This window comes from Coffea eugenioides, chromosome 4, assembly GCF_003713205.1.
Source record: "Coffea eugenioides isolate CCC68of chromosome 4, Ceug_1.0, whole genome shotgun sequence".
Lineage (NCBI taxonomy): Eukaryota > Viridiplantae > Streptophyta > Magnoliopsida > Gentianales > Rubiaceae > Coffea > Coffea eugenioides.
The window spans coordinates 9,615,798-9,639,060 of record NC_040038.1 but is presented as its reverse complement, the minus strand read 5'-3'; the positions used below and the strand labels follow the sequence as shown (position 1 = coordinate 9,639,060).

General features: G+C 36.2%; 3 pseudogenes; all 3 read right to left on the bottom strand.

Moving 5' to 3' along the window:
• Positions 1–6,539: 6,539 nt before the first annotated feature.
• Positions 6,540–8,106, bottom strand: LOC113768975 (annotated as a pseudogene).
• Positions 8,107–12,388: 4,282 nt separating this feature from the next.
• LOC113768974 lies at positions 12,389–13,949 on the bottom strand (annotated as a pseudogene).
• A 4,288-nt stretch (positions 13,950–18,237) lies between these two features.
• Positions 18,238–19,798, bottom strand: LOC113768973 (annotated as a pseudogene).
• Positions 19,799–23,263: the final 3,465 nt, after the last annotated feature.

The following is a 23,263-nucleotide window of genomic DNA, read 5'->3' as shown; positions in this document are numbered from 1 at the left end:
GTAAGAGTTAAGAAAATGCGGGTTAGGGAATGGAGGTGGTGTCACCACATTTGATGATTCTTCACTGGATTCTTTCACTTGAATGGGTTGCGGTTGGGGTTCCATTTCTTCCTCTTCGGCTTTTTTTTCAACTGCATCTGTAGATCTCTCATTTTGACACTCTTGCATCTCCTCATCACTAGTCAAGGAAATTGCACTCTCATTTTCTTCAAAATCAACAATGGTTTTCGAGGGCAATTCTTCAATTTGAGAAGCCAATCGATTTATTCCGGATGTCAATAGACATATTTGATCTTCCAGATTACTCATTGCATCCTTCATCATCCCATTTCTCATTTGTGTCTCCTGTTGGAATTGATATGTATTAGTAGCTATTGATTCAACTATTTCTTCAAGAGACATACCTGACATAGATGATGATTCTTGAGACTCATACTGCTGAAAATTCATTGGCCCTGTTGTATAATTATAACTGGAGTTATCCCACCATCCTTGATCATACCCGTTTGGATTAGGGTTATACCACGTTTGAGACCAGGGTGAAAAATCTCCATAATTATTGAGTGGGACACTCAGATTATCTTGATATTCGGGGCACATACCGGTTGAATGATCCCTGGCATAACAAATTTTACAGGTTGCAGCAGCCATTCTTTCTCTAATAGAGTTTAGTGCCTCTGCATATGCAAACTTAGCAAAAAAACAAGTCTCATTGCCTTCCCTGGAAACAAAATCCAGTCTATCACCAAAATACGGAGTGTTAGAAGCCATAAACTATATAAAAAAAAATAAGAGAAAAATAAATAAAAAATAAAATAAAATAAAAACAAGATGAATTCAAAAAGAAACAAATTAATCTGGCACCAGTCCCCGGCAACGGCGCCAAAAATTGACAGGGTGTCAGACCTGTGCAATAATAAATACCTGCTTAAATAAAATATAATTTCTGTAGATAGTGATAAGCAGGGTCGAATCCACAGGGACTGGGGATAATTTATTTCTTTTAGAGTCCGAAGTATGGGGGGTTTTTGAAAATGAGAGTAACTAAATTACTTGGAATAAATTAAAATAAAATAAAATAACTACAACTCAAATAACTAATTATCACAATAAAAATAATAATGGACGAACTCTAGCCAAGAGACAACTTCGGAGATGGTTCACTTAATTCGATCACAGATGCAAGGATTATTCCAGTTACTATCTGATAAATTAGTTATAGTTGTCATACACGCGATAAACAACCAACTCTTCCTCAATTTGTCGATAGCCAAGGTACGACCGTTGACTATTTCTCTAATCAGGAAACAACCCTAGGTACGACCATAGAAGTTCAATTCCCTAATTGCATGAATAATTAGAAGAGCCTAATTCTAACCAATCAACACGCTACGAGGGTCTCTTTAAGTTAGCCTGTCTATCTCCCTGACACAAACCCAATCATGCCAGTTGCCACCAGTTTAGAATAATTAAACAATTACGGATTTAACTACCCTAATTGGCTTCAGGTTATTGAATTAATCTAGAATCCGGGCCCTGGATAATCGAATAATAAAACAACCATATGAACATAAAGCAGAAGATAGACGAATACCAGAAAATAATAGGAAAGCTAAAATCGATTAGATCTCACAATTTAAGTCGAACCAAATCCTCCGTTGTTCTTGACTAGAAAAAATGAATTAGTTCATCTTCATGAAGGAAATCCCATGCAAAATTGCATGGGTAATTGCGGCCATTGTCACCGAAGTTGAGATCAGGAAAAACGATAGAGTAAAAAAACCCCCGAAAAAACTCCCCAATTCCCCCAAAGATAAAGCAGCGGCCCGTGGATAATTGCCTAACCAAAGGAAAAGAATTGTTTCCTAATCTAAAACAAATTGCCTCACTTCTCTCCGTGGTCCCGCCGGATAAGGAACAAGCAATAGCCAAAGCTTCCTACGTTTCTTTCCTTCCAAAGCTAAAATTGACTCAATGCTTTCCCGTGGTCCCCATGGATTGGGAGTCCAGGTACAAAGAGGAAACTTTGTCAGATTCCTTGTATTTCCTTTTTCTCTTGGTGGCAGGACTCCTAGTCAGCCAAAAGGGAACTGGGAATCCGTTTCTTCTCAGCAACGTGGGCTAGGCTTGTGAAGTGTTTAGAAGTCTTCCATTTTATTCCAGAGAGTCCCTCCTTTTTGTACTTTTCTGCTCCACTCCCTGAAATTGGGTCCAATACCAAATATAAGTAAATATTAATAATTAGAGCAATATTTGGCAAGGATAAAAGGGAAAATTAACAATAAAATTACTAATAATTAACACCCTATCATAGGAATTGAACAATTTAAGATTAATATAATTGCACTTTGGTTAACCTGCATAAAACAAGAAATACTAGACATTGCAAAGTTGAGATAGTTAGTACGGTAAGAATCTCTCCTCACATCCTTAGATTTTGTAATAGACGTCGGCTTTCCCTTTTGTTTTTCCACTATGGCCGAACCACTCAAGAATTTTTCCTCACTCAATACTTTTGAAAGTTCACTTACTTTCTTTTGTTCACTCTCCTTGACTTTCACCTCAAGAGCACTTTCAAGTTTTACCTCTACACTCTTATAACTACACTCAGTTTTCTCTTTCTCAAACTTTTGTTGTAGGAGGTGTTGATATGTCTCCCATACTCGACTAAGTCCTTCATCTATGAATAATATATTTGCATGCTTAGTTATCGAATGAACCTCCTCCCTTCATCTTGAATATGCTAACTTTAAAGAGATAGGATTGGATTTTGAAATTAAATTGTGTAGAACCCCTCCTCTTGACATCCTTATTCATTATTAGGTCAAGGCGTCTATGAAAAGACTTGAAAGTTTCATGCAAAATTTGTTTAACTTCACCCATCATATCTTCCATAGTACGATTAAATTAGTGTGAATTTCCTTTGGTATTCATCTTTAACCTGAAAAATGGTTAGTAAAAATAAAACAACGTAAAATTGCCTCACAACACACCCTCATGCGTATGCACTCATATTCATGTATCATTCAAGTGTTTGAGATGCTCTAAAAAGCTCCCCAAGCAATTCTCTAAGTCATCGATATCCTTACTTGAAAAAAATCAGAAATTTCTCAAATAGTTCAATGACTTGTTGCCAACAACACACAAGGAAGTGACATATATGAATCTGGTTCACTTTGAGTTGAGATTTGAACACGAATTGGACTGACTTTGATGACTCAAAAGTACCAACTGATACGAACTGGACCCAATAAGAACCTGTTTTAAAGAACTAAGTTGATTAGGCAGTGGAAAGATCTTATTCGATCAAGTTATGGACAAAATTGGATGGATTCTAATCCAATCAAGGACCGCTTGAGATTGATTAGAATAATAAAATGACGCCACAATTCAACGTGATTTTGAATTGATAAGTCAATTGAAAAGTTAAGAATCCTCTCAAGTATTCCGGTTTTGATTTCTTAGACAAGAGACTTGTGTTTTGTCGAAATTTTCTTTGATTCATCATGTCTTATGAAAATCGTTTGGATTTAAGACTTATTTATAGCTTTTACAAAGGCTCAAAACCTAACTAAATTTGGAAACAATTAACTAGTTTCTAAATCCTAACTTGGCTAGAATTAGGAAACTAACTTGACTTAAGATTTAAATATGGTCAACATGACCTTAGCGTTTTAGTTAATGACTCAAGTTAACTCCAAATTAATACTAATTACTAACTAACACGCGACTGGAGTTTAACTTAGACAAATGACAATTTAACACTTATAAACTAAATAAACAACAAAACTTAGAGAGGGATCCGGTTTTGATGACTCCAATGGATGATTGGATAATGATTTGACGAACTCCAATGGATCAACTATTTGTATGATTTGAATATGAATCATTGAATCTTATGTTTGCATCAGGGAGAGGGAGAAGATGGGGAGAGAGGAAAAAGCAAAAAAAAAAAAAAAATAAAGTTTCTACTGCTGCTTAGTTCCGACAGGGAGAGAGAGGTGGCGGGGGATTGCTATGAACCTGTCCATAATTGTACATGCATACAAACATGTATGTATATTTTGTTATATATGACATTAGCCACAACTTCTCACAACTTAGCCAAAACTGTTACAAGTTATGTATATACCACTAAGAATTAACAAGTGTACACTCAAGCTATACTATCGTGTATGGCAAAACTTGTTGCAAATTGTGAACATGTTTAGGGCTCTTAAATGCCTGTCTATCATTCTCGTGGCTGCTGTCACTTGGCCAAAAAGAAGAAGGGGGCAAAAAATGATTATCATTAGCTTAGGCCTCTATAAATCCCTTGCTAGTACGTCCCAATCCCATGCACTTTCTCATTAGCCAGATCTGGAAGAGTGGAACCTGCTTTTTCTCATGGAAGAGTTTCCCTTTCGTAAAAATATTGGTCCAACACTTTTTCAATTTTAGTTACAAATATTTATGTATTTAACATAAATTAAATGATTCAAAATAAAATACCTATAAAAAGCCGATAATTTGTATATGTAATGGAGAAAAGCCATAAAGAATTAATAATTTATGGGCCATTTCTTTTCTTAAAAATATTTAATTTATATTAAATAGAAAACATACTGATTTCATTTTTGTAAGAATATTATTGTAACACTTTTTGAATTTACTTACAAACATTGATGTGTTAATCATAAATTAAATGTTTGAGAGTAAAATGGCCATAAAAAGTTGGTATTTTGAATAGGTAATACCCATTTGCCCATAAGTTATACCCCTTAAAATTTATTAATTGTTAATTGATTTGCAGTGTTTTATCATTCCTTTACTCATACTACTTGCCATGTAGCACAAAGGGCAAATTTGGCACAAATTTTTCATCTCACTCTTTAAAATAATATTTTAATGGCACTTTTTCTAGCCTGGACTGAATATGCAAAGAATCAGTAAGTTCAAGGGAGGTCAGTGCTATTTCTTAAATCACAGGGGAGATGAGTGCTAGTGTCAGAAACCTTGGGAAGGTTTCTGCAAATATCCCTACATTTTAATAGTATATGGGACTGAAATATTTTTATGTAATCCATATAATATTAAATTTAATCTTCTCAGCCGCCAATTTATCCGGTTCGGGTCCTACCCAAATAGAAAAAAAGAGTAAAAACTATTCGGAGCTAACTTTATCCTCGTTGAGTGCGCAATATAATAATTGAACTCTACTCAACTCAACTCCTCACTCCTCAGCCTCAGGTGGACTTCCTCCCCTGTATTCTAGAGAGAGAAAATTCAAAAATCCCAAATTTCTGCAGAAAAAGAATTAGGGTTCTTATTTTGCGTTTTCTTTCTTCTGGAATTGATTAGTCTTGCGGAGGGAGTTAATGCGTTAGTGCTGCAAATTAACTGCTAAATTAACTCATAATCAGTTTGTAATTTCAAGAAGCAAAATGGGCTACGGATGCTCTTGCAAATCCTAGCTGTTGAAACAATAGGAGATGAACTAATCTACGGCTTCTGCTTCACCATTTCTGGTGAAAAGGTCTAGTTTTGACTATATAGAAGTCGTGCCATTTAAGAATTATACTTTGATGCGCTTAAAGTTGCAGTTCTGACACCATATTTTGTAAAAGTTTCGTAGTTTAATGGTAAACCTGTAGGGTGCCTTTCTTACATCACAATATTACAAGCTAAATTGTATTAAAGATGTATACCAGCATAGATAGATTAAAATTGACCTACTATCTGATATTGGCAAAGCTAAATCATCCATATAAATTCTAGGTGAAGGAAAGTAGTTCTGAAGTAAAATTACCAAGATCATATTATAGTCTTGGTGTCCTCATGATAAGGGTCCGTATCATCTTAAAAAGGAAACAAAAGGCAAATCAAAATTAATCTGGAAGGAAAAATGCAAGATGGGAAGCCAAAAAGTGTTCATTCATCAAGTAGTGCGCCCTTCCGACCTTTGCTCTGCTTCCTTTTTCCTAGTTTTTGACCACCCATAGTTCTTAGTCCTCTTCTTTGTTGGACACCAAAATAGATTCCATGCAGGTCATGAAAATGGCCATGCACTCAAGATACGTTGAATTTATTTGACAGAACTAAGCTCATAGCAGGCTATTTGGAAAGAAGCATTCCCATGTAGCAGCTGCTATCGCTCCCTATAACAGACGTAAGCAGTTGTGCTATTAGGCTTTGCTGGTAATGAAGCATCACATTCCTTGAACAACAATTCCAGAGGCAGTTGCTTAATCTCTTCCAATATCTGCGAAATCCTGCAATCGCAACAACTGATGATGTACTAGCATGTCTGTCAACGGCAATTGCAGCACTGAGGCTCCTAGGCTTCTGGTCGTGGAAATACCACCCTCCATTAGATCATAATGGGCACATTGGGAAAAAGCAATAGCCCACCAACCACAAATTGTAGTTATCATGGTACACTCAGATAACAAAATAACAGCGCTGAGTTGTAATAGGTACTCATCCGTGACGAAAAACTGCAGCTTTCCTCATGTTCAGTTGACACATTTTGATCAATCCAATGATTCTGAAGAAGAAGATCATATCTTGGTTGATCGATGTCCTATTTTCTTAACCAGGTATTCACCCAGAGCAGCACCAACATCGACAAGTCTTGTGTCAGGTTTTATCTCCATCTTCAAAACTTGATTCAAGGTATTGCCCATACTTTGAGGGTCATCCACCTCAGCAATTCTAGGTAACATTTCCATCCAAGTGTCTATATGTGGAGCTACCCCATGCCTCAATACCTCCTCCAAAACTGCACAAGCTTCCTCAAACTTGCCTATATTACAAAATCCCTTAACTAACAAATGTACTATTGAGTAATGTGGAGAAAATCCCTGCAAAAACATCTCCCCCATATATGATTTGGCCTCATCATACAAGCCCTGACTGCATAACCCCCCAACTAATGTTCGGTAAGACACCCAATTTGGTAAGCACCCATTGGATCGCATATCTTCAAGAACCTTACAAGCATCAAAAGCACGGCCTTCCCTACAAAACCCCAAAACAATAGTATTGTAATGAACAAGATCAGGATCGCATCCCTTAATTTTCATTCTGCATAGAAGCTTATAAGCCTCCTTGAGCATCTGTTTCCTGCACAAACTATTCAAAAGAGTAGAATAGCTTAGAGCATCAGGAACAAATCCTTTGTTCAACATATCTTCCAATAATTCAACAGCCTTATTAACCTGACTCTTCCTACAGAACCCCTGAATCAAAATCCTATATGACTCTACATCAGGAACAACATCTCTTTTGGACATTTGATTGAACAGGGAATATGCAACACTCAAGTCATCATTCAGGCAAAAAGCACGCATCAAAATGTTGTAAGACTTGGTATCTGGAAGACCCCGTATCTCTGAGCAGATTTAAACAGGTCCAAAGCAGGGCTGAGGAAGTTACGGCGAGTGACAAGAATTTCAAGAATGCGATTGAGGTGTTTGGGAAGAGGCTTGATATTAAACTTGAGAATCAAGTAAAATGCTTTCAGGGCTTCGTCAGGCAGCCCAGCATCACCATAAATTTTGATAATTTGGGAGAAGAGAGAAGGAGAAATGAAATAATTCTGAGATTTGAAGGAGGAGAGAAGGGACTGCATGAGAGAGAAGTGGCCAGAGCGGCCGAGTTTGAGGATGAGGACATGCCATGCCGCGTACGAGTGATGAAAATTGGGCTGACGAGAAGCTAAGTCGAAGATTTCTTTAGCAAGAAGAGGGTCTGACTGGGAAGCTATTAGCTTCTGAATTCTGGCTGGGGACACAAGTGAAGCTTCTTGCTTCAGTTGTTGCCCGTCTTCTCTCTGCTGTTCTTCAGCTTGTTTCTCTAGCTCTTGTTGTGTATGAAACTCTTTTGTACTATAGGAGGCAAAGAATGGAAGGTAAAGAGAAGAAAGACTGGTGATTGGATAGATTAAGTTGCTGCAGTTGCGAAGAGGAAGAAGATTCATTCTCCCAAATATCTATAGATTTTGCAGAAAGGAAAGTGGGGAATCTTGGGATACAGGTTATATAGTATCCAGTAGATCATAATAATTTCTATTAAAACATATCCGTGTTACTTCTTGAGCATTCAGCTGATGAAATTACATCGATCGTCAAACACTTAAGACTCCAATTCCATGAAAGTTCTTTAACTCGCCAATGGACGTAGGAATTGAACAATTTAAGATTAATACAATTGCACTTTGTTTAACCTGCATAAAACAAGAAATACTAGTCATTGCAAAGTTGAGATAGTTAGTACGGTAAGAATCTCTCCTCACATCCTTAGATTTTGTAATAGACGTCGGCTTTCCCTTTTGTTTTTCCACTATGGCCGAACCACTCAAGAATTTTTCCTCACTCAATACTTTTGAAAGTTCACTTACTTTCTTTTGTTCACTCTCCTTGACTTTCACCTCAAGAGCACTTTCAAGTTTTACCTCTACACTCTTATAACTACACTCAGTTTTCTCTTTCTCAAAATTTTGTTGTAGGAGGTGTTGATATGTCTCCCATACTCGACTAAGTCCTTCATCTATGAATAATATATTTGCATGCTTAGTTATCGACTGAACCTCCTCCCTTCATCTTGAATATGCTAACTTTAAAGAGATAGGATTGGATTTTGAAATTAAATTGTGTAGAACCCCTCCTCTTGACATCCTTATTTATTATTAGGTCAAGGCGTCTATGAAAAGACTTGAAAGTTTCATGCAAAATTTGTTTAACTTCACCCATCATATCTTCCATAGTACGATTAAATTAGTGTGAATTTCCTTTGGTATTCATCTTTAACCTGAAAAATGGTTAGTAAAAATAAAACAACGTAAAATTGCCTCACAACACACCCTCATGCGTATGCACTCATATTCATGTATCATTCAAGTGTTTGAGATGCTCTAAAAAGCTCCCCAAGCAATTCTCTAAGTCATCGATATCCTTACTTGAAAAAAATCAGAAATTTCTCAAATAGTTCAATGACTTGTTGCCAACAACACACAAGGAAGTGACATATATGAATCTGGTTCACTTTGAGTTGAGATTTGAACACGAATTGGACTGACTTTGATGACTCAAAAGTACCAACTGATACGAACTGGACCCAATAAGAACCTGTTTTAAAGAACTAAGTTGATTAGGCAGTGGAAAGATCTTATTCGATCAAGTTATGGACAAAATTGGATGGATTCTAATCCAATCAAGGACCGCTTGAGATTGATTAGAATAATAAAATGACGCCACAATTCAACGTGATTTTGAATTGATAAGTCAATTGAAAAGTTAAGAATCCTCTCAAGTATTCCGGTTTTGATTTCTTAGACAAGAGACTTGTGTTTTGTCGAAATTTTCTTTGATTCATCATGTCTTATGAAAATCGTTTGGATTTAAGACTTATTTATAGCTTTTACAAAGGCTCAAAACCTAACTAAATTTGGAAACAATTAACTAGTTTCTAAATCCTAACTTGGCTAGAATTAGGAAACTAACTTGACTTAAGATTTAAATATGGTCAACATGACCTTAGCGTTTTAGTTAATGACTCAAGTTAACTCCAAATTAATACTAATTACTAACTAACACGCGACTGGAGTTTAACTTAGACAAATGACAATTTAACACTTATAAACTAAATAAACAACAAAACTTAGAGAGGGATCCGGTTTTGATGACTCCAATGGATGATTGGATAATGATTTGACGAACTCCAATGGATCAACTATTTGTATGATTTGAATATGAATCATTGAATCTTATGTTTGCATCAGGGAGAGGGAGAAGATGGGGAGAGAGGAAAAAGCAAAAAAAAAAAAAAAATAAAGTTTCTACTGCTGCTTAGTTCCGACAGGGAGAGAGAGGTGGCGGGGGATTGCTATGAACCTGTCCATAATTGTACATGCATACAAACATGTATGTATATTTTGTTATATATGACATTAGCCACAACTTCTCACAACTTAGCCAAAACTGTTACAAGTTATGTATATACCACTAAGAATTAACAAGTGTACACTCAAGCTATACTATCGTGTATGGCAAAACTTGTTGCAAATTGTGAACATGTTTAGGGCTCTTAAATGCCTGTCTATCATTCTCGTGGCTGCTGTCACTTGGTCAAAAAGAAGAAGGGGGCAAAAAATGATTATCATTAGCTTAGGCCTCTATAAATCCCTTGCTAGTACGTCCCAATCCCATGCACTTTCTCATTAGCCAGATCTGGAAGAGTGGAACCTGCTTTTTCTCATGGAAGAGTTTCCCTTTCGTAAAAATATTGGTCCAACACTTTTTCAATTTTAGTTACAAATATTTATGTATTTAACATAAATTAAATGATTCAAAATAAAATACCTATAAAAAGCCGATAATTTGTATATGTAATGGAGAAAAGCCATAAAGAATTAATAATTTATGGGCCATTTCTTTTCTTAAAAATATTTAATTTATATTAAATAGAAAACATACTGATTTCATTTTTGTAAGAATATTATTGTAACACTTTTTGAATTTACTTACAAACATTGATGTGTTAATCATAAATTAAATGTTTGAGAGTAAAATGGCCATAAAAAGTTGGTATTTTGAATAGGTAATACCCATTTGCCCATAAGTTATACCCCTTAAAATTTATTAATTGTTAATTGATTTGCAGTGTTTTATCATTCCTTTACTCATACTACTTGCCATGTAGCACAAAGGGCAAATTTGGCACAAATTTTTCATCTCACTCTTTAAAATAATATTTTAATGGCACTTTTTCTAGCCTGGACTGAATATGCAAAGAATCAGTAAGTTCAAGGGAGGTCAGTGCTATTTCTTAAATCACAGGGGAGATGAGTGCTAGTGTCAGAAACCTTGGGAAGGTTTCTGCAATTATCCCTACATTTTAATAGTATATGGGACTGAAATATTTTTATGTAATCCATATAATATTAAATTTAATCTTCTCAGCCGCCAATTTATCCGGTTCGGGTCCTACCCAAATAGAAAAAAAGAGTAAAAACTATTCGGAGCTAACTTTATCCTCGTTGAGTGCGCAATATAATAATTGAACTCTACTCAACTCAACTCCTCACTCCTCAGCCTCAGGTGGACTTCCTCCCCTGTATTCTAGAGAGAGAAAATTCAAAAATCCCAAATTTCTGCAGAAAAAGAATTAGGGTTCTTATTTTGCGTTTTCTTTCTTCTGGAATTGATTAGTCTTGCGGAGGGAGTTAATGCGTTAGTGCTGCAAATTAACTGCTAAATTAACTCATAATCAGTTTGTAATTTCAAGAAGCAAAATGGGCTACGGATGCTCTTGCAAATCCTAGCTGTTGAAACAATAGGAGATGAACTAATCTACGGCTTCTGCTTCACCATTTCTGGTGAAAAGGTCTAGTTTTGACTATATAGAAGTCGTGCCATTTAAGAATTATACTTTGATGCGCTTAAAGTTGCAGTTCTGACACCATATTTTGTAAAAGTTTCGTAGTTTAATGGTAAACCTGTAGGGTGCCTTTCTTACATCACAATATTACAAGCTAAATTGTATTAAAGATGTATACCAGCATAGATAGATTAAAATTGACCTACTATCTGATATTGGCAAAGCTAAATCATCCATATAAATTCTAGGTGAAGGAAAGTAGTTCTGAAGTAAAATTACCAAGATCATATTATAGTCTTGGTGTCCTCATGATAAGGGTCCGTATCATCTTAAAAAGGAAACAAAAGGCAAATCAAAATTAATCTGGAAGGAAAAATGCAAGATGGGAAGCCAAAAAGTGTTCATTCATCAAGTAGTGCGCCCTTCCGACCTTTGCTCTGCTTCCTTTTTCCTAGTTTTTGACCACCCATAGTTCTTAGTCCTCTTCTTTGTTGGACACCAAAATAGATTCCATGCAGGTCATGAAAATGGCCATGCACTCAAGATACGTTGAATTTATTTGACAGAACTAAGCTCATAGCAGGCTATTTGGAAAGAAGCATTCCCATGTAGCAGCTGCTATCGCTCCCTATAACAGACGTAAGCAGTTGTGCTATTAGGCTTTGCTGGTAATGAAGCATCACATTCCTTGAACAACAATTCCAGAGGCAGTTGCTTAATCTCTTCCAATATCTGCGAAATCCTGCAATCGCAACAACTGATGATGTACTAGCATGTCTGTCAACGGCAATTGCAGCACTGAGGCTCCTAGGCTTCTGGTCGTGGAAATACCACCCTCCATTAGATCATAATGGGCACATTGGGAAAAAGCAATAGCCCACCAACCACAAATTGTAGTTATCATGGTACACTCAGATAACAAAATAACAGCGCTGAGTTGTAATAGGTACTCATCCGTGACGAAAAACTGCAGCTTTCCTCATGTTCAGTTGACACATTTTGATCAATCCAATGATTCTGAAGAAGAAGATCATATCTTGGTTGATCGATGTCCTATTTTCTTAACCAGGTATTCACCCAGAGCAGCACCAACATCGACAAGTCTTGTGTCAGGTTTTATCTCCATCTTCAAAACTTGATTCAAGGTATTGCCCATACTTTGAGGGTCATCCACCTCAGCAATTCTAGGTAACATTTCCATCCAAGTGTCTATATGTGGAGCTACCCCATGCCTCAATACCTCCTCCAAAACTGCACAAGCTTCCTCAAACTTGCCTATATTACAAAATCCCTTAACTAACAAATGTACTATTGAGTAATGTGGAGAAAATCCCTGCAAAAACATCTCCCCCATATATGATTTGGCCTCATCATACAAGCCCTGACTGCATAACCCCCCAACTAATGTTCGGTAAGACACCCAATTTGGTAAGCACCCATTGGATCGCATATCTTCAAGAACCTTACAAGCATCAAAAGCACGGCCTTCCCTACAAAACCCCAAAACAATAGTATTGTAATGAACAAGATCAGGATCGCATCCCTTAATTTTCATTCTGCATAGAAGCTTATAAGCCTCCTTGAGCATCTGTTTCCTGCACAAACTATTCAAAAGAGTAGAATAGCTTAGAGCATCAGGAACAAATCCTTTGTTCAACATATCTTCCAATAATTCAACAGCCTTATTAACCTGACTCTTCCTACAGAACCCCTGAATCAAAATCCTATATGACTCTACATCAGGAACAACATCTCTTTTGGACATTTGATTGAACAGGGAATATGCAACACTCAAGTCATCATTCAGGCAAAAAGCACGCATCAAAATGTTGTAAGACTTGGTATCTGGAAGACCCCGTATCTCTGAGCAGATTTAAACAGGTCCAAAGCAGGGCTGAGGAAGTTACGGCGAGTGACAAGAATTTCAAGAATGCGATTGAGGTGTTTGGGAAGAGGCTTGATATTAAACTTGAGAATCAAGTAAAATGCTTTCAGGGCTTCGTCAGGCAGCCCAGCATCACCATAAATTTTGATAATTTGGGAGAAGAGAGAAGGAGAAATGAAATAATTCTGAGATTTGAAGGAGGAGAGAAGGGACTGCATGAGAGAGAAGTGGCCAGAGCGGCCGAGTTTGAGGATGAGGACATGCCATGCCGCGTACGAGTGATGAAAATTGGGCTGACGAGAAGCTAAGTCGAAGATTTCTTTAGCAAGAAGAGGGTCTGACTGGGAAGCTATTAGCTTCTGAATTCTGGCTGGGGACACAAGTGAAGCTTCTTGCTTCAGTTGTTGCCCGTCTTCTCTCTGCTGTTCTTCAGCTTGTTTCTCTAGCTCTTGTTGTGTATGAAACTCTTTTGTACTATAGGAGGCAAAGAATGGAAGGTAAAGAGAAGAAAGACTGGTGATTGGATAGATTAAGTTGCTGCAGTTGCGAAGAGGAAGAAGATTCATTCTCCCAAATATCTATAGATTTTGCAGAAAGGAAAGTGGGGAATCTTGGGATACAGGTTATATAGTATCCAGTAGATCATAATAATTTCTATTAAAACATATCCGTGTTACTTCTTGAGCATTCAGCTGATGAAATTACATCGATCGTCAAACACTTAAGACTCCAATTCCATGAAAGTTCTTTAACTCGCCAATGGACGTAGGAATTGAACAATTTAAGATTAATACAATTGCACTTTGTTTAACCTGCATAAAACAAGAAATACTAGTCATTGCAAAGTTGAGATAGTTAGTACGGTAAGAATCTCTCCTCACATCCTTAGATTTTGTAATAGACGTCGGCTTTCCCTTTTGTTTTTCCACTATGGCCGAACCACTCAAGAATTTTTCCTCACTCAATACTTTTGAAAGTTCACTTACTTTCTTTTGTTCACTCTCCTTGACTTTCACCTCAAGAGCACTTTCAAGTTTTACCTCTACACTCTTATAACTACACTCAGTTTTCTCTTTCTCAAAATTTTGTTGTAGGAGGTGTTGATATGTCTCCCATACTCGACTAAGTCCTTCATCTATGAATAATATATTTGCATGCTTAGTTATCGACTGAACCTCCTCCCTTCATCTTGAATATGCTAACTTTAAAGAGATAGGATTGGATTTTGAAATTAAATTGTGTAGAACCCCTCCTCTTGACATCCTTATTTATTATTAGGTCAAGGCGTCTATGAAAAGACTTGAAAGTTTCATGCAAAATTTGTTTAACTTCACCCATCATATCTTCCATAGTACGATTAAATTAGTGTGAATTTCCTTTGGTATTCATCTTTAACCTGAAAAATGGTTAGTAAAAATAAAACAACGTAAAATTGCCTCACAACACACCCTCATGCGTATGCACTCATATTCATGTATCATTCAAGTGTTTGAGATGCTCTAAAAAGCTCCCCAAGCAATTCTCTAAGTCATCGATATCCTTACTTGAAAAAAATCAGAAATTTCTCAAATAGTTCAATGACTTGTTGCCAACAACACACAAGGAAGTGACATATATGAATCTGGTTCACTTTGAGTTGAGATTTGAACACGAATTGGACTGACTTTGATGACTCAAAAGTACCAACTGATACGAACTGGACCCAATAAGAACCTGTTTTAAAGAACTAAGTTGATTAGGCAGTGGAAAGATCTTATTCGATCAAGTTATGGACAAAATTGGATGGATTCTAATCCAATCAAGGACCGCTTGAGATTGATTAGAATAATAAAATGACGCCACAATTCAACGTGATTTTGAATTGATAAGTCAATTGAAAAGTTAAGAATCCTCTCAAGTATTCCGGTTTTGATTTCTTAGACAAGAGACTTGTGTTTTGTCGAAATTTTCTTTGATTCATCATGTCTTATGAAAATCGTTTGGATTTAAGACTTATTTATAGCTTTTACAAAGGCTCAAAACCTAACTAAATTTGGAAACAATTAACTAGTTTCTAAATCCTAACTTGGCTAGAATTAGGAAACTAACTTGACTTAAGATTTAAATATGGTCAACATGACCTTAGCGTTTTAGTTAATGACTCAAGTTAACTCCAAATTAATACTAATTACTAACTAACACGCGACTGGAGTTTAACTTAGACAAATGACAATTTAACACTTATAAACTAAATAAACAACAAAACTTAGAGAGGGATCCGGTTTTGATGACTCCAATGGATGATTGGATAATGATTTGACGAACTCCAATGGATCAACTATTTGTATGATTTGAATATGAATCATTGAATCTTATGTTTGCATCAGGGAGAGGGAGAAGATGGGGAGAGAGGAAAAAGCAAAAAAAAAAAAAAAATAAAGTTTCTACTGCTGCTTAGTTCCGACAGGGAGAGAGAGGTGGCGGGGGATTGCTATGAACCTGTCCATAATTGTACATGCATACAAACATGTATGTATATTTTGTTATATATGACATTAGCCACAACTTCTCACAACTTAGCCAAAACTGTTACAAGTTATGTATATACCACTAAGAATTAACAAGTGTACACTCAAGCTATACTATCGTGTATGGCAAAACTTGTTGCAAATTGTGAACATGTTTAGGGCTCTTAAATGCCTGTCTATCATTCTCGTGGCTGCTGTCACTTGGTCAAAAAGAAGAAGGGGGCAAAAAATGATTATCATTAGCTTAGGCCTCTATAAATCCCTTGCTAGTACGTCCCAATCCCATGCACTTTCTCATTAGCCAGATCTGGAAGAGTGGAACCTGCTTTTTCTCATGGAAGAGTTTCCCTTTCGTAAAAATATTGGTCCAACACTTTTTCAATTTTAGTTACAAATATTTATGTATTTAACATAAATTAAATGATTCAAAATAAAATACCTATAAAAAGCCGATAATTTGTATATGTAATGGAGAAAAGCCATAAAGAATTAATAATTTATGGGCCATTTCTTTTCTTAAAAATATTTAATTTATATTAAATAGAAAACATACTGATTTCATTTTTGTAAGAATATTATTGTAACACTTTTTGAATTTACTTACAAACATTGATGTGTTAATCATAAATTAAATGTTTGAGAGTAAAATGGCCATAAAAAGTTGGTATTTTGAATAGGTAATACCCATTTGCCCATAAGTTATACCCCTTAAAATTTATTAATTGTTAATTGATTTGCAGTGTTTTATCATTCCTTTACTCATACTACTTGCCATGTAGCACAAAGGGCAAATTTGGCACAAATTTTTCATCTCACTCTTTAAAATAATATTTTAATGGCACTTTTTCTAGCCTGGACTGAATATGCAAAGAATCAGTAAGTTCAAGGGAGGTCAGTGCTATTTCTTAAATCACAGGGGAGATGAGTGCTAGTGTCAGAAACCTTGGGAAGGTTTCTGCAATTATCCCTACATTTTAATAGTATATGGGACTGAAATATTTTTATGTAATCCATATAATATTAAATTTAATCTTCTCAGCCGCCAATTTATCCGGTTCGGGTCCTACCCAAATAGAAAAAAAGAGTAAAAACTATTCGGAGCTAACTTTATCCTCGTTGAGTGCGCAATATAATAATTGAACTCTACTCAACTCAACTCCTCACTCCTCAGCCTCAGGTGGACTTCCTCCCCTGTATTCTAGAGAGAGAAAATTCAAAAATCCCAAATTTCTGCAGAAAAAGAATTAGGGTTCTTATTTTGCGTTTTCTTTCTTCTGGAATTGATTAGTCTTGCGGAGGGAGTTAATGCGTTAGTGCTGCAAATTAACTGCTAAATTAACTCATAATCAGTTTGTAATTTCAAGAAGCAAAATGGGCTACGGATGCTCTTGCAAATCCTAGCTGTTGAAACAATAGGAGATGAACTAATCTACGGCTTCTGCTTCACCATTTCTGGTGAAAAGGTCTAGTTTTGACTATATAGAAGTCGTGCCATTTAAGAATTATACTTTGATGCGCTTAAAGTTGCAGTTCTGACACCATATTTTGTAAAAGTTTCGTAGTTTAATGGTAAACCTGTAGGGTGCCTTTCTTACATCACAATATTACAAGCTAAATTGTATTAAAGATGTATACCAGCATAGATAGATTAAAATTGACCTACTATCTGATATTGGCAAAGCTAAATCATCCATATAAATTCTAGGTGAAGGAAAGTAGTTCTGAAGTAAAATTACCAAGATCATATTATAGTCTTGGTGTCCTCATGATAAGGGTCCGTATCATCTTAAAAAGGAAACAAAAGGCAAATCAAAATTAATCTGGAAGGAAAAATGCAAGATGGGAAGCCAAAAAGTGTTCATTCATCAAGTAGTGCGCCCTTCCGACCTTTGCTCTGCTTCCTTTTTCCTAGTTTTTGACCACCCATAGTTCTTAGTCCTCTTCTTTGTTGGACACCAAAATAGATTCCATGCAGGTCATGAAAATGGCCATGCACTCAAGATACGTTGAATTTATTTGACAGAACTAAGCTCATAGCAGGCTATTTGGAAAGAAGCATTCCCATGTAGCAGCTGCTATCGCTCCCTATAACAGACGTAAGCAGTTGTGCTATTAGGCTTTGCTGGTAATGAAGCATCACATTCCTTGAACAACAATTCCAGAGGCAGTTGCTTAATCTCTTCCAATATCTGCGAAATCCTGCAATCGCAACAACTGATGATGTACTAGCATGTCTGTCAACGGCAATTGCAGCACTGAGGCTCCTAGGCTTCTGGTCGTGGAAATACCACCCTCCATTAGATCATAATGGGCACATTGGGAAAAAGCAATAGCCCACCAACCACAAATTGTAGTTATCATGGTACACTCAGATAACAAAATAACAGCGCTGAGTTGTAATAGGTACTCATCCGTGACGAAAAACTGCAGCTTTCCTCATGTTCAGTTGACACATTTTGATCAATCCAATGATTCTGAAGAAGAAGATCATATCTTGGTTGATCGATGTCCTATTTTCTTAACCAGGTATTCACCCAGAGCAGCACCAACATCGACAAGTCTTGTGTCAGGTTTTATCTCCATCTTCAAAACTTGATTCAAGGTATTGCCCATACTTTGAGGGTCATCCACCTCAGCAATTCTAGGTAACATTTCCATCCAAGTGTCTATATGTGGAGCTACCCCATGCCTCAATACCTCCTCCAAAACTGCACAAGCTTCCTCAAACTTGCCTATATTACAAAATCCCTTAACTAACAAATGTACTATTGAGTAATGTGGAGAAAATCCCTGCAAAAACATCTCCCCCATATATGATTTGGCCTCATCATACAAGCCCTGACTGCATAACCCCCCAACTAATGTTCGGTAAGACACCCAATTTGGTAAGCACCCATTGGATCGCATATCTTCAAGAACCTTACAAGCATCAAAAGCACGGCCTTCCCTACAAAACCCCAAAACAATAGTATTGTAATGAACAAGATCAGGATCGCATCCCTTAATTTTCATTCTGCATAGAAGCTTATAAGCCTCCTTGAGCATCTGTTTCCTGCACAAACTATTCAAAAGAGTAGAATAGCTTAGAGCATCAGGAACAAATCCTTTGTTCAACATATCTTCCAATAATTCAACAGCCTTATTAACCTGACTCTTCCTACAGAACCCCTGAATCAAAATCCTATATGACTCTACATCAGGAACAACATCTCTTTTGGACATTTGATTGAACAGGGAATATGCAACACTCAAGTCATCATTCAGGCAAAAAGCACGCATCAAAATGTTGTAAGACTTGGTATCTGGAAGACCCCGTATCTCTGAGCAGATTTAAACAGGTCCAAAGCAGGGCTGAGGAAGTTACGGCGAGTGACAAGAATTTCAAGAATGCGATTGAGGTGTTTGGGAAGAGGCTTGATATTAAACTTGAGAATCAAGTAAAATGCTTTCAGGGCTTCGTCAGGCAGCCCAGCATCACCATAAATTTTGATAATTTGGGAGAAGAGAGAAGGAGAAATGAAATAATTCTGAGATTTGAAGGAGGAGAGAAGGGACTGCATGAGAGAGAAGTGGCCAGAGCGGCCGAGTTTGAGGATGAGGACATGCCATGCCGCGTACGAGTGATGAAAATTGGGCTGACGAGAAGCTAAGTCGAAGATTTCTTTAGCAAGAAGAGGGTCTGACTGGGAAGCTATTAGCTTCTGAATTCTGGCTGGGGACACAAGTGAAGCTTCTTGCTTCAGTTGTTGCCCGTCTTCTCTCTGCTGTTCTTCAGCTTGTTTCTCTAGCTCTTGTTGTGTATGAAACTCTTTTGTACTATAGGAGGCAAAGAATGGAAGGTAAAGAGAAGAAAGACTGGTGATTGGATAGATTAAGTTGCTGCAGTTGCGAAGAGGAAGAAGATTCATTCTCCCAAATATCTATAGATTTTGCAGAAAGGAAAGTGGGGAATCTTGGGATACAGGTTATATAGTATCCAGTAGATCATAATAATTTCTATTAAAACATATCCGTGTTACTTCTTGAGCATTCAGCTGATGAAATTACATCGATCGTCAAACACTTAAGACTCCAATTCCATGAAAGTTCTTTAACTCGCCAATGGACGTAGGAATTGAACAATTTAAGATTAATACAATTGCACTTTGTTTAACCTGCATAAAACAAGAAATACTAGTCATTGCAAAGTTGAGATAGTTAGTACGGTAAGAATCTCTCCTCACATCCTTAGATTTTGTAATAGACGTCGGCTTTCCCTTTTGTTTTTCCACTATGGCCGAACCACTCAAGAATTTTTCCTCACTCAATACTTTTGAAAGTTCACTTACTTTCTTTTGTTCACTCTCCTTGACTTTCACCTCAAGAGCACTTTCAAGTTTTACCTCTACACTCTTATAACTACACTCAGTTTTCTCTTTCTCAAAATTTTGTTGTAGGAGGTGTTGATATGTCTCCCATACTCGACTAAGTCCTTCATCTATGAATAATATATTTGCATGCTTAGTTATCGACTGAACCTCCTCCCTTCATCTTGAATATGCTAACTTTAAAGAGATAGGATTGGATTTTGAAATTAAATTGTGTAGAACCCCTCCTCTTGACATCCTTATTTATTATTAGGTCAAGGCGTCTATGAAAAGACTTGAAAGTTTCATGCAAAATTTGTTTAACTTCACCCATCATATCTTCCATAGTACGATTAAATTAGTGTGAATTTCCTTTGGTATTCATCTTTAACCTGAAAAATGGTTAGTAAAAATAAAACAACGTAAAATTGCCTCACAACACACCCTCATGCGTATGCACTCATATTCATGTATCATTCAAGTGTTTGAGATGCTCTAAAAAGCTCCCCAAGCAATTCTCTAAGTCATCGATATCCTTACTTGAAAAAAATCAGAAATTTCTCAAATAGTTCAATGACTTGTTGCCAACAACACACAAGGAAGTGACATATATGAATCTGGTTCACTTTGAGTTGAGATTTGAACACGAATTGGACTGACTTTGATGACTCAAAAGTACCAACTGATACGAACTGGACCCAATAAGAACCTGTTTTAAAGAACTAAGTTGATTAGGCAGTGGAAAGATCTTATTCGATCAAGTTATGGACAAAATTGGATGGATTCTAATCCAATCAAGGACCGCTTGAGATTGATTAGAATAATAAAATGACGCCACAATTCAACGTGATTTTGAATTGATAAGTCAATTGAAAAGTTAAGAATCCTCTCAAGTATTCCGGTTTTGATTTCTTAGACAAGAGACTTGTGTTTTGTCGAAATTTTCTTTGATTCATCATGTCTTATGAAAATCGTTTGGATTTAAGACTTATTTATAGCTTTTACAAAGGCTCAAAACCTAACTAAATTTGGAAACAATTAACTAGTTTCTAAATCCTAACTTGGCTAGAATTAGGAAACTAACTTGACTTAAGATTTAAATATGGTCAACATGACCTTAGCGTTTTAGTTAATGACTCAAGTTAACTCCAAATTAATACTAATTACTAACTAACACGCGACTGGAGTTTAACTTAGACAAATGACAATTTAACACTTATAAACTAAATAAACAACAAAACTTAGAGAGGGATCCGGTTTTGATGACTCCAATGGATGATTGGATAATGATTTGACGAACTCCAATGGATCAACTATTTGTATGATTTGAATATGAATCATTGAATCTTATGTTTGCATCAGGGAGAGGGAGAAGATGGGGAGAGAGGAAAAAGCAAAAAAAAAAAAAAAATAAAGTTTCTACTGCTGCTTAGTTCCGACAGGGAGAGAGAGGTGGCGGGGGATTGCTATGAACCTGTCCATAATTGTACATGCATACAAACATGTATGTATATTTTGTTATATATGACATTAGCCACAACTTCTCACAACTTAGCCAAAACTGTTACAAGTTATGTATATACCACTAAGAATTAACAAGTGTACACTCAAGCTATACTATCGTGTATGGCAAAACTTGTTGCAAATTGTGAACATGTTTAGGGCTCTTAAATGCCTGTCTATCATTCTCGTGGCTGCTGTCACTTGGTCAAAAAGAAGAAGGGGGCAAAAAATGATTATCATTAGCTTAGGCCTCTATAAATCCCTTGCTAGTACGTCCCAATCCCATGCACTTTCTCATTAGCCAGATCTGGAAGAGTGGAACCTGCTTTTTCTCATGGAAGAGTTTCCCTTTCGTAAAAATATTGGTCCAACACTTTTTCAATTTTAGTTACAAATATTTATGTATTTAACATAAATTAAATGATTCAAAATAAAATACCTATAAAAAGCCGATAATTTGTATATGTAATGGAGAAAAGCCATAAAGAATTAATAATTTATGGGCCATTTCTTTTCTTAAAAATATTTAATTTATATTAAATAGAAAACATACTGATTTCATTTTTGTAAGAATATTATTGTAACACTTTTTGAATTTACTTACAAACATTGATGTGTTAATCATAAATTAAATGTTTGAGAGTAAAATGGCCATAAAAAGTTGGTATTTTGAATAGGTAATACCCATTTGCCCATAAGTTATACCCCTTAAAATTTATTAATTGTTAATTGATTTGCAGTGTTTTATCATTCCTTTACTCATACTACTTGCCATGTAGCACAAAGGGCAAATTTGGCACAAATTTTTCATCTCACTCTTTAAAATAATATTTTAATGGCACTTTTTCTAGCCTGGACTGAATATGCAAAGAATCAGTAAGTTCAAGGGAGGTCAGTGCTATTTCTTAAACCACAGGGGAGATGAGTGCTAGTGTCAGAAACCTTGGGGAGTTTTCTGCAATTATCCCTACATTTTAATAGTATATGGGACTGAAATATTTTTATGTAATCCATATAATATTAAATTTAGGTTGTGTTTGGATTGCATTTTTCATGATTTTTCATGGAAAAATTACTGTAGCGATTTGATGTATGTGAGAGAAAAAGGTAATAGAGAAATGTGATCACGAAAAATAACGTAATTTTCCAACGAAAAATTGCAATCCAAACAAGGCCTTAATCTTTTCAGCCGTCAATTTATCCGGTTCGAGTCCTACCCAAATAGAAAAAAAGAGTAAAAACTATTCGGAGCTAACTTCATCCTCGTTGAGTGCGCAATATAATAATTGAACTCTACTCAACTCAACTCCTCACTCCTCAGCCTCAGGTGGACTTCCTCCCCTGTATTCTAGAGAGAGAAATTTCAAAAATCCCAAATTTCTGCAGAAAAAGAATTAGGGTTCTTATTTTGCCTTTTCTTTCTTCTGGAATTGATTAGTCTTGCGGAGGGAGTTAATGCGTTAGTGCTGCAAATTAACTGCTAAATTAACTCACATTTCCTCAAAGAAAAAAATTCAAATCATATCTTCAGATGGCTTTCCAGGGCAAGAAACTCATCAATGACCCAAACGGTAACGTGCATTTTATTCCTCACCTAATTTTTTATTTGATTTCTCTTTTTTTTTCTGATATTTAATCTGACGGTTTTTGACTTTTTTTTTGAA